The 12,944-nt window shown below is 38.1% G+C and overlaps 1 protein-coding gene and 1 long non-coding RNA gene across 11 annotated transcripts in view; both read left to right on the forward strand.

The window, feature by feature from the left end:
- Positions 1-12,944, forward strand: part of ART3 (ADP-ribosyltransferase 3 (inactive)) — a 207,122-nt gene that overhangs the window by 26,146 nt on the left and 168,032 nt on the right. For 6 of the 10 annotated variants that reach the window (XM_077882531.1, XM_077882534.1, XM_077882537.1 and 3 more), the window contains exon 1: positions 3,546-3,569. The exons of 3 other annotated variants lie outside the window; for them this stretch is intronic. The gene's annotated coding sequence lies outside the window, so the exon portion shown is untranslated. Of the gene's footprint in view, positions 1-3,544; positions 3,570-12,944 lie in introns of those variants that run through there. One more of the 10 variants, XM_077882542.1, reaches the window with a different exon arrangement.
- LOC144304097 (uncharacterized) overlaps positions 6,441-12,944 on the forward strand; it is a 109,024-nt gene continuing 102,520 nt past the window's right edge. Inside the window, exon 1 of the long non-coding RNA XR_013371074.1 lies at positions 6,441-8,421. This is a non-coding gene — a long non-coding RNA (uncharacterized LOC144304097). The remainder of the gene's footprint in view (positions 8,422-12,944) is intronic.

Here is a 12,944-nt window from a genome sequence, read left to right on the forward strand (position 1 = left end):
AGAGAAAATCCCATTAAAGTGGCGTTTATGGATAAATAGGGCTTTTAGGGGAAACAGAAACCCAGCAGGAGGATATCGCAGGCATCTCTCACAGTCCTAGGAAAGGAGCCGAGGGCTGCTTATCAGCACTCTGAAATCACGAACTTCTCACTTTCCCTTTGAGCGTAGTTTTAAGCTGTTCTGTCTCAATACATTCCTGTTCCCCAAAGAACCAAATGGCTCACGTAACCCTCAAGAGCCTTGCAGAGCAGGGTTATGTTTTCCACGTGTGCTCCCGGACTTCCCCCTTTTCGTCTTTTTGGTCCTGGAATGAGTGTGCTCTGTTTAATTCTGTACGGTTTTACGGGCTCCGTCACACTGAGAATAGGTCTTCCTTTTACTTCTGAAAGGGGAAGTTTCTTTCAAAATGAAATTCCCAGGCCTGTTTGAATTTCTTGCAGGGTGGACTTCCCCTTCTCTCAGCAGCTATTGCTGTTATTAAAGGATGCTGATTTGAGGAGGGTTTATTTCTTGAAAGTCTCGGAAGCCACTACTTAGCCTTCTGATTTTTTATTTTTTCCTTTTTTCCCCCCCATGCAGAGGTTCCTTCTTCCTTCCCAAATATTAGGGGATGGTATAGTGTCTGCAGACAAATCATAGTTGTAAGGGGTTTCAAGTCTTGTCCACCTCTCAGATAACAAAGAGAAGAACAAATTCTTCCTTCACTCTTTTTTTTTTTTTTTTTTTTTTTATCTAAAGCTGAAGGACTAGGCTAATTAAATCTGACAGTAAACTATCCTGAGAGGAAATGTTAGGACATCATTTAAAGGACAGCAGTGGCTGAATGCTACCAGTAACACAACATTTTTGCTCTGTGATAGTCTGATGACGTGTTACCACAGTTATTAGGAAGCCCCTAATTTGAAGAAAAATTAACCTGAAGAGGGAGAAAATAGTTTTGTTTAAAAATATTTATTTAGGGATTCCTGGGTGGCGCAGCGATTTGGCACCTGCCTTTGGCCCGGGGCGCGATCCTGGAGACCCGGGATGGAATCCCACGTCGGGCTCCCGGTGCATGGAGCCTGCTTCTCCCTCTGCCTGTGTCTCTGCCTCTCTCTCTCTCTCTCTCTCTCTGTGTGACTATCATAAATAAATAAAAATTTAAAAAAATATTTATTTAAAGTTATTTACATTAAAATTCCTATCTAGGTAACTTTACAAGAAAAAAAAATCCATGTTCTTGAGACCTTTCATTTACTGTTTATCGTTCATTTATTTCATTCACCGAGCTTTTATTGCGATTTTAGACTCTGAAAACAAAGTATGAGCAATAATCTCTGCCCTCAAACTGCTCACAGTTTAGTGTGGGGGAAAGTGGCATGCAAATTACTATTGTAGAGGAAGTGGTATGATAAGGGATTATACTCAGTTTTTCTTATAAATTTATTTTTTATTGGTATTCAATTTGCCACCATATAGAATAACACCCAGTGCTTATCCCATCAAGTGCCCCTCTCAGTGCCCATCACCCAGTCTCTCCCACCCCCCGCCCACCTCCCTTTCTACCACCCCTAGTTCGTTTCCCAGACTTAGGAGTCTCTCATGTTCTGTCTCCCTTTCTGATATTTCCCACTCATTTTTTTTTCTCCTTTCCGCTTTATTCCCTTTCATTATTTTTTATATTCCCCGAATGAATGAGACCATGTAATGTTTGTCCCTTCTCCAGTTGACTTATTTCACTCAGCATAATACCCTCCAGTTCCATCCACATCGAAGCAAATGGTGGGTATTTGTCGTTTCTAATGGCTGAGTAATATTCCATTGTATACATAGACCACATTTTCTTTATCCATTCATCTTTCGATGGAGGGATTATACTCAGTTTATTGGAGGTGCAGAAAAGATCACAGCTCTGGTGGTATTAAGTCTGGAAGGGAGAGTTGGTTGGAATTTATTAGAAGAAGGTGGTTGGGGAGGCATTTTGAGCAGGAGACCTGAGGAAAAGGATGCCAAATTTTGGAAACTGCAAAAACTTTGGTAAGGGTGAAGGGTACAGTGATAAAGTTGGATCTGTGAGAAATGAGGCTAGAAATACAACAATAATCAAAGGAGGAAGGGCCTTGTAAATCCCTCTGCAGTGAGCAAACCTTGAAGAATTCTAACCAAGGGAGTGAGATGAGATTCACAACACATATGTACACCCATATCCACATCTGACCCTAGTCACTAAACAATATCTTTAATCTTATTTTGCATAAACATTTCATTATATTTGCATAGTTTATATATTTAAAAAATATTTTTATGCTTGTAGTCTGTTCTCTGAGCACTGGAGTTGATTTTGCTGGAGTTGTTTCTATTTCATTAGTTCAAAAAAATCTTTTATTTTTTCAAAGATTTTACTCTCTTGGGATATATTCCCTTTTTTGGAAGTATTGAGACAAGGGTTAAAAACATTTGTGTGTGTGTGTATATATATAGTTTTTTAAAGATTTTATTTATTAATGAGAGACAGAGAGAGAGAGAGGCAGAGACATAGGCAGAGGGAGAAGCAGGTTCCATTTAAGGAGCCCGACGCGGGACTGGATCCCGGGACTCCAGGATCACGCCCTGGGCCGAATGCAGGCACCAAATCGCTGAGCCACCCAGGGATCCCTCATTTTATATTTTCTGTAACATTTTGATAGGTTACTTGCCAGAAAGATTAATTTTGTGATGCCCCAAAAACTGGTAGATGTACCAGTTTTCCAATTCCTTTGTCATTTGTGATTACTTCTGTTTATTTAGGGCATGAAACTTGGCTCTTGAGATCAGTGTTTATTCAGTTTGTGTAGGCTTAATACCCGCTGCTTCTGTCTTTTCGAGATCACTTGTCAAGTGGAGTCAGAGTATTGACTTTATAAACATTTGTCAGTTCTTTACATATTTTGAATAGGAAGCTTTAATCTATTTTTAGTTAAAGTATTTGCTTTTTTGGGCAGCCCGGGTGGCTCAGTGGTTTAGCGCTGCCTTCAGACCAATCACTCAGTGGCTCAACCACTGAGCATCCCAGGCCCCCCTCACTAAATGTTTTTGAGATTTCATCCATGTCCTGTTGGAAGAGTGTCTCATTCATTTTAATTGCTCTGTTTAATTCTGTTGCATGGCTTCCCACAAATATATTCAGCTAATGGACATTTTGATTTTTTCCCCCTTTTGGGCTAAATTGAATGTTGCTGTTGGGAATATTCTTGTGTGTATCTTTTGGTGCACATACATATGTGTTTCTGTTGAGTGTTTTATTAGGAGTGGAATTGCTGGTTCATAGAGTGTGTGTATATTCACACCACTAGCTTCCACCAGCAGTGAATGAGAGTTTCATTGACCCTACATTCCCATTTATATTTAATACCATTAGGTTCATTGCCTTATATTTTTTGTTTTTAATCGTTTAGAAATTTTTCATTTTTACATAATATTTGTTTATTTCTGTAGTGTATGCATATTCTCTTTCTTCCTTTCTTTCTTCTTTTAAGTAGGCTCCACACCCAACATGGGGTTTGAACTCACAACACAGAGATCAAGAGTTGCATGCTGTGCTGACTGAACAGGTACCCCTATTGTGTGTAGGTATTGAATAGTTGATTATTTCAAACTATAAATTACTGTCTGATACTGTATAAAGAATGGGTCTAAAATGTTCTTTAATTTTCAAGTTTTTATTTAAATTTCAGTTAACATATAGCGTAATATTAGTTTTGGGAGTAGAATTTAGTGATTCATCACTTACATATAATACCCAGTGCTCATCCAAGTGCCCTCCTGAATACCCATCACCCATTCAGTCCGTCTTCCCACCCTCACCTCTAGCAACCCTCAGTTCTGTATAGTTAAGAGTCTGTTCTATGGTTTGCTTCTCTTTTCCCCACCATTTATCAGTTGTGTTTCTTAAATTCCACATGTGAGTGAAGTCATAGGTATTTGTATTTCTCTGAATTAATTCACCTCGCATAATACACTCTAGCTCCATCCATGTTGTTGCAAATGGCAAAGATGTCATTCTTTTTTTTTTATGGCTGAGTAATATTACACTCTGTATGTATGTATTTTTGTATATATACCATAACTTTTTTATCCATTCATCAGTCGGTGAACATCTGGGCTCTTTCCATAATTTGGCTACTGTTGACAAAACTAAACGGCAACCTTCAGAATAGGAGAAGATATTTGTAGATGACCTATGTGGTTAAGGGTTAGTATCCAAAATCTATAAAGAACCTACTGAACTCAACACCCCCAAAACAAATAATCATTAGGAAATTGGCAGAAGACATAAATACACACATTTACAGCAGCATTATCAGCAATAGCCAAATTATAGGTTTAAGTTTCTTGATCTCCAAATTAATACCTAAGTCTCCCACCAAAGTTTGTTAAATAGTGATTTTTCTCTGGTTACCATCAGATAGTCGCTGGATCTGGAGTCATCTGAAGGCTTGGTTGTGCTAGACATCCAAAATAGCATCACAAGTGACTTCTATGTGGCCTTTTTGCCCAGCAGTATAGCCCAGGTATTAAATGGCCCCTGAAGACTTCTCCATGTAGGCTCTCTCTCCAGCAATACAGCCTAGGCAGCAGCAGTTCCTCCACCTCCTCCACCTTTACCTTCCATTCTTCCTTCTCCTTTTTCTTTTTCTCTTCTTCCTCTTTTTCACTATTAGTTATACCATTTTTCTATATTTCTTCATACTGCTTCACTTTACTGTCTAATGACATTTCATTTTAGCCTAAAGGACTCCCTTTAACATTCCTTGTAGGACAAGTCTAATATAATGAATGCCTTTAGCTTCTATTTATTTGGAAATTATTTCTCCTTTATTTCTCCTTCATTCTTAAAGGGTAGATACAAAATTCTTAGTTGATAGATTTTTTTTTCCTTTCAGCATCTTAAATCTGTAATCCTATTCCTTCCAGGCTCTTATCATTTCTGATGAGAAATTGGCTGTTAATCTTATTGTTTTCCTCCCTTGTGTGTGAGGAGTCCCTTCTCTCTTGGTGTTTTTAGGAATCTCTCTTTGTTTCTGAGTTTTGGTTAACTATTGTGTGAATCTCTTTGAGTTTGTCCTTCTTGGGAATTCATTGAGCTTTTTCGATGTGTGGATTCATGTAGTCCATCAGATTTGGTAAATTTTCTATTGTTATTTATGCAGTTATTCTCTCAGATGCTTTTCATTTCTTCTCTTTCTGGGCTTTGCATTATGAGTAGATTGGTTCATTTGATGGTATTCTAGGTCCCTTAGGCTGTGTTCACTTTTGTTCATTTTTTTTTCTCTTTGTTCCTCAGACTCAATTTCAGTTGTCCTATTTTCAGATTGCTGATTCTTTGGCTAGCTGGTGAATACCTCTGGTGAATTTTTCATTTCAGTTTTTTTACTTACCAGCTCCAGAATTTGTTTGGTTCCTTTTTTTTTTTTTAAAGATTTTCTTTATTTATTCATGCGAGACAGAGAGGCAGAGACACAGGCAGAGAGAGAAGCAGGCTCCATGCAGGGAGCCCGATGTGGGACTCGATCCCAGGACTCCAGGACCACGCCCTGAGCCAAAAACAGGCACTAAACTGCTGAGCCATCCAGGGATCCCCTGTTTGCTTCCTTTTTATAATTTGTGTCTCTCTCTTTTTTTTATTTTTTATTTTTTATTTTATTTTTTTAAACTTATTTATGATAGTCACACACAGAGAGAGAGAGAGAGACAGAGACAGAGACACAGGCAGAGGGAGAAGCAGGCTCCATGCACCGGGAGCCCAACATGGGACTCGATCCAGGGTCTCCCGGATCGTGCCCTGGGCCAAAGGCAGGTGCCAAACCGCTGCGCCATCCAGGGATTCCTCTCTCTCTTTTTTTAAAAAGATTTTATTTATTTACTCATTCGGGGGGAGGGGCGGGGCAGAGACATAGGCAGAGGGAGAAGCAGGCCAAGCAGGGAGCCCCACGTGGGACTCAATCCCAAGACTCCAGGGCCACGCCCTGGGCAGAAGGCAGGCACTAAACTGCTGAGCCATCCAGGGATCCCCAACTTGTGTCTCTTTATTGATGTTCTCATTTTGTTCAGATGTCATTTTCCCAGTTTCCTTTTAATTCTTTTTTTTATTTTGTTTTTATTTTTTTTCCTTTTAATTCTTTGTACGTGGTTTCCTTTAGCTCACTGACCATTTTTAATGCAATTGATTTAAAGACTGTTTAGTAAGTCCAATGAATGTGCTTCCTCAGGAATGATTTTCTGTCAGTTCTTTACCTCTGATTGGGCCATATTTTCTGTTTCATTGTATGCTTTGTGAGTTTTTGTTGCTGAAAACTAGACATTGAATATTGTAACTCTGGAAATCTGATTCTCCCACCTTTCAGGGATTGTTGATTTTGCTTCTTGTGTGCTGGAACCGTCCATTGGTGACTCTCCCAAATATTTTTACAAAGTAGGTATTCCTTGTGTGTGGTTAATGAAATTTCCATTTCATTGTCTCTGTGGTCAACCAGTGTCTTGAGGTATCTCTATAAATGCAGATCAAGTAATGTAGAATGACACACAAAGCCTGCTTATGTGTGTTAGGGTAAAATTTATTTGAAGTAAATTTCAGTAATTATCTTTGAGACCTGAATCAAATTTGGAATTCCAGGAGTGCCTGAGTGGCTCAGTAGATGAAGTGTCTGTCTTCAGCTCATGTCATGATCCCAAGGTCCTAGGATGGAGCCCCACATTGGGCCCCCTGTGGGGAGCCTGCTTCTCCCTTTCCCCTCTCTTATAACTCTCTCTCTCTCGCTATCTTTTTCTCTCAAATAAATAAATAAAATATTTTTAAAAAGTTGAATTCCAAAAGTTACTTTTTTATGTGTTCTCTGAAAATACGGAAATGACATGTAAGGTTTTGCAATAAATACCTAATTCTTACCTGAAGTAAGTAAAGATTTTGTTCCTTTTGTACATATCTGTGTTCACTACCTACTAACCATCCCCTTCTAATCTCACCATTCAGTGATACTTCAAGTCGGAATTAAATGGTCTTATTTTGAAAATGTTCTTATTTTCTATCTTTCAGAGTCCAGAGGACCTGCAAGTCATGAAATAGAGGAAATAGCAATGCAACAAAAGTTAGCTTTTGGGAGCTAAAAGCCCCCTTTGTATTGTACTCTAGCACCACAAAAATCAAACTTGATTTTAAAATAAGACATTATCTCACACCTGTGTCCTGTATTTACACAGTCACCTCACTTGATTGACCCCACACAAGCTTGGTGCGCAGAAAGCAGATAATGGGGTGTCTGGGTGGCTCAGTCAGTTAAGCTTCAGCTTTGGTCATGATCCCAAGGGTCCTGCAATCAAGCTTCATGTTGGGCTCCCTGCTTGGCAGGAATCTGCTTCTCACTCACTTGTGTTCTTTCGTTCTTTCTTTCTCAAATAAATAAAATCTTTTTTTTTTTTTTAAAGATTTTATTTATTCATGAGAGACAGAGAGAGAGAGAGAGGCAGAGACATAGGCAGAGGGAGAAGCAGGCCCCATGCAGGGAGCCCGACGTGTGACTCAATCCTGGGTCTCCTGGATCACGCCCTGGGCTGAAGGCATTAAACCACTGAGCCACCCAGACTGCCCCAAAATCTTTTTTTTTTGTTTGTTTTTTTTAAAGAAAGATAATAAACCTTAGTGATGAAGAAATTGAGACCCAAAAATTCTATCAACTTTCTTTTTTTTTTTTTCAGGGATACATATCTAGTAAAAGCAGAGTTAACAATCAGTCATTTTCTCAGCTTTTCCGACTTCCCAGATCACGAAATAGGTGTTGTCTTAATTTCACTCAAGCCATTCCTTAACTGCAGTTATTTTGAGACTCTAGCATTCATCCCCAAAATCTTTCTGGTTACAGACTGTGGCCACAAGGTTTCTTCTCATTGGAGCTAAAGGGAAATTTTTTTCAAGTGCTTTTATGAAAAAATGCCTAGGGTTACAAGTCGCTATGGTTCCAATTTTCCTAAGGAAATTAAACCAACTTCCTTGAGACAGAAAGACTACAAAGTTTGGAGAAGGGGAAAAGACAAGACCTGAGGATGTTTGAGCTTTTCTTCCTGTCCCTGACACTGGCTCCTCCTATCTCCGTATTTTCTGCAGTTTAGTTACATAAAATTTTTAGTTACAAAAATTCCCTATTTTTGCTTAAACTGGTTTAAATAGGGTTTCTGTGTCTTAACAACTGAAAGAACCCTAATAAAACCATATTCTTCATACATTTTTTCCCTGTACAATTAAAAGGCATGTCATGGGGGTGGGGAAGGAAGGATACTTCTCTTGTACTTATTCTTTCCTTTTTAGGATTTGAGCATCCTTACTTTTACACGTGTATGTATACAATGTTAGTGTCAATGGGGCAGAAATGTGGAAGGATCTCAATACTGGTTACAATAAAAGAAAGAGAGGTGAGTTTTTGATTTATCTTTTCATTATTTCACATGTTATTTTTGTTTTTAAAATTTTAATAAGGAAGGCATTGCCTGGGTAGATCAGTGGGTTAAATTACTCTTGGTTTTGGCTCAGGTGTTGATCTCGGGGTTGTGGAATTGAGCCCCCACCTAGGGCTCTGCTCAGTGCAGAATCTGTTGGAGATTCTCTCTCTTCCTCTTCCTCTACCCCTCCCCTGCTTGAGCACTCATACACACATTCAATTATTTAGAGACTACGTGTATTCTCTAAATAAATGAATGTAATCTTTAAAAATCTTTTTAATAAAAAGCATTTAAAAAATAAAATGCACTTCGAGTGCCTATTATGCTTGTAGCAAACAAATGCTGATAATATAGCATTAATAACAGTTTATTCTAAACTTTTCATTTTATTTTTTAAAAATCTCCATCAGCCGTGAGGATTGTGTAAGCTTTAGTTTTATATAGTTTTTATTTTTTTAATTTAATTTATTTTTTAAAGACTTTATTCATGAGAGACACACAGAGAGAGAGAGAGAGAGGGAGAGGGAGAGAGAGAGAGGCAGAGACACAAGTAGAGGGAGAAGTAGGGTCCATGCAGGGAGCCCAACGTGGGACTTGATCCCGGGTCTCCAGGATCACACCCTGGGTCAAAGGTGGCGCTAAACTGATGAGCCACCCGGGGTTCCCTATAGTTTTTAGAAATAATGATTGTTACTGTTTTGTTTTTCAAGTTACAGAATTGAATGTGCATTTTCAAACTACATTTGCCCCTCACTTTCAGGATTCAATGTACTTCTCCTGGTAGGAATAGCAATAGTGCTCCCAGTTGAAAATTATGCTTTAATATTTTTTTTAATTTTTTTATTTATTTATGATAGGCACACAGGAGAGAGAGAGAGGCAGAGACACAGGCAGAGGGAGAAGCAGGCTCCATGCACCGGGAGCCTGACGTGGGATTCGATCCCGGATCTCCAGGATCGCGCCCTGGGCCAAAGGCAGGCGCTAAACCGCTGCGCCACCCAGGGATCCCTGCTTTAATATTTTGAACTCACATTATGATGTCTGCCGTTATGGATATGTTCTATTTTACCTTTTTCTTTGGTTTTGTGGTATTTGTTAATTAGGCTTTGTGGTTATTTATATGCCATTTGTTGAAAATCACTTGTTTTTACTTTGTAAGTTTTTATTTTGAGTGATTTAGCTAGAGGTAGACATACTATTACTCATACTTCTGTTTACCAAAAATGTATAATTTCAATTTAGTTTTTACCTGTTCCAAGAAAATATGTAGTATACTTTTAATATCTGGGGTCTATGACTTGAGATTTAATGTTTCTAGTATATTTTTTTTTGTAGTCCATTCTTTCCAAGTAATTATCTTAGTGCCATAGGTATGTCGAACTATTTATAGAATTCTGTTTGTGTACAGGGATGGTGTATGTATATAATGCTGATAATGTGATTCTTGTTCCCTGGCAAAGCTGAACTTCTGCATGCTCCTCAATGAGAGTTTCACTTAGAGTTAAATTACATTGAGCAGACAACCACAAAATCTGCTTCCTCTGTCAAATCATCCCTGAATACACCACAGCTGTAGGTCATCTATCCCTTTCCTTAAGTAATTTCACATTTATTTCAGCATTTATAATGTTGACTCTCTTAACCCTATTCCCATTAGCCCTCCTTTTGGGTAATGATTGAGCATTGATAATAGATGAAAGAACATGTGTCCACATACATTCATGTATTTGTACTGATTACCCATCATCAGGAGATGTAATTGCTCTGCAGGGCCTAAATTCATGAGCAGTATTCTTAGTACAATTTCTTAAAACCTGTAACTGAAAATTTCGTTATGGATTGTTGAAGTAAATAAACAAGGAGGTTAGATTGAGGTTGCTTGGAAGCCTATGCAAGCAAACTGAAATAAGCCAAAGTCAGTGCACTTGAATCTGAGAAAATGAAACTTAAGAACAACCAGTCATAGACAGTTAGGCTTTGCCAAATAAGGTAACTGTGAAAGCTGCAGCCAATCAGATAATTGCCTTGATTTACCTCTACGTCTTCTCTTTAAAAACCTCTCCCTGAGCTCCTGTCAGTGGAGTATTCCTAACCATTTTGATTTGGTGCTTCCCAGATTGTATTGATATATATATATACTCAAACTCTTAATTTCAGTGTGCGTCAATTTGCCTTTTAACGGGATTATTCTTGTTGATTGCCCAGAAAGCTTCCAGGCTCCTCTCTAGAACTACTTCTGAGGTGGATGGAGCTAGCTAGATCATATTATTCTACCCCTATGGTTGACTTCATTGCTGTGTGGAATTTTCTTTTTTTTCTTTTCTCTTTTTAAAAGATTTTATTTATTTGAGAGAGAGAGAAAGGAAAAGCAGGGGGAGGGAAAGAGCTAGAAGGGAAGCAGATTCCCTGCTGAGTGTGGAGCTCATTGCAGGGCTTGATCCCAGGACACAGATCATGACCTTAGCTGGTCAGATGCTTAACTGACTGTGTCACCTAAAATTTTCTTAATATAAATTTATAAGAATGCAAAGTTCTATTATCTACACAGCACAGAGTGGCACATTCATGGTTTAGTCTTGATTTTACCCTTTATTTCATTTAGGCAAGTTCTAACTTTGGTTTCTCTTCATTTCACTGTCATGATTGCAAGACATTGCATAATTTTATGTTGTTTTTTTTTTTTAAAGATTATTTATTTATTTATTCATAGAGACACACACAGAGAGAGAGAGGCAGAGACGCAGGCAGAGGGAGAAGCAGGCACCATGCAGAGAGCCAGATGTGGGATTCGATCTAGGGTCCCCAGAATCATGCCCTAGGCCGCAGGCGGTGCTAAACCGCTGTGCCACTGGGGCTGCCCTATCTTTAAAACTTTATCTTGTTTTATATCCCTATGGGGTTATAGTGATATTTACATGTTCTTCTGATTTAACATGTGTTTTTACTAATTATATCCAATATATCTATTACTTCCAACATATTAGATTTATTTACAAATTTATTTATTTAGTATTTATTTATTTAGTATTTATTTACAAATACTCATGTATTAGTATTTCCTATCTTTTGTTGGTGGTGACATTTTTTTTATAAATGTGTTTTGTTTCCTCAGCTAGATTATTACAATTTTGAGGTCAGGCACCATATCTTGATTGTCTTTGCACCATTGGATTTTGAAGTTAGTAGGTGTGGAGTAATTATTAAGTTGAATTTGATTGCAACTGAGAATATTTTAGGCCTATTTCCCTTTCATTTCGTATAATAATTTAAAGGAGGTCTTTAATTTCTAACCCAGAGCAAGTTTTTGCCTCAGTGGTCCTAGAGGTAAAAAAAAAAGGGGGAGGGAATGTTGTTATGATTAGTAAAGTAGGCCAGATGGTCTTGGAAATTTTGGAAATGCATTGGAAATAACCATTAGATGTCTCCTTTAGGGCCCAGATCTTTGAGGTCAACTTAGGTTTCTTAAATTCTCACACTGACCCAAGTATTTTTCAGTATAATTCACATGCAGGGTTTCCCAGATGTGAAGTACATATATTGGTATCCCTATGACCTGAGGTGAATGCTCTGCAAACTGCTATGGTTTGTTGAAGTTCTGTGATGAATTAGGACAAAAAAATGATTTTTCTGATTTTTTTACTTGAATTTCAAGGTAATGGAACTCTGAGAATCTGGTAAAAACTATGGCTACATGTATATTTATACATTTTGCTTATAATCTTAAAGTTGTTGATCCCTGAAAATGACACATCCCAAGATCATCTGCTCTGGGAATAACAGCAGTGCAGGCTCTATAATTCTTAAATTCAGACTGAGATTCAGCTTTTCTCACCCCCCTGCCCCTTTTATCCTCCCTCTTTCCCATTCTAAAGTTAACTATGGGAGTTTCCTGCATCTGAGTCTAGGAAATGAGATAGCCAGTCAATTCTATCTTTAATTAGATTTGAGTGTCCTGGGAAAATGTTGCATAATATGTAAACAACATGTTCTCTATGTTAAGTGATAACACAAGTTTGTTTGTTTTTTTTTAATGATCTTACAGGATGAAATTTGGGGTGGGAGAGACTTTCCCTTCCTCTGAACACCTGTTGCTGCCATTAAAATGTTACACTTAGCTTTGAAACATTATTTTTGAAAAACAGTAAGCCCCTGCTTAAACCTTAATCCTCTTCGCATGGGGCTTTCATAGTCAACTAAACAGTTCGCCAGTGTGTGTTGGATATTGTAATGGGAGAAGGTCATCATTCTTTCTGTGCTTGTATGGTGATCCAACAAAACTAGTAAGCTTCTCTTTATTTCCAAGTTTACTTTAAGGTTTAAGAAGTATCTAAAGTCTTTAGAAAGTTGTCCTGTCCATGGAGTGAATACCAATTTCTAAAGGATTCTAGCAATGGCAAATGTCAATAACTTGTTTATTCATTCATTCAGTGAGTACCCTTGTATATACCAACAATACAGTGGCAAATAAGACAGGCATAGTTTCTGCTCTCATAGAC

The sequence above is a fragment of the Canis aureus genome, chromosome 33, assembly GCF_053574225.1.
Source record: "Canis aureus isolate CA01 chromosome 33, VMU_Caureus_v.1.0, whole genome shotgun sequence".
In the NCBI taxonomy this organism is placed as follows: Eukaryota; Metazoa; Chordata; class Mammalia; order Carnivora; family Canidae; genus Canis; species Canis aureus.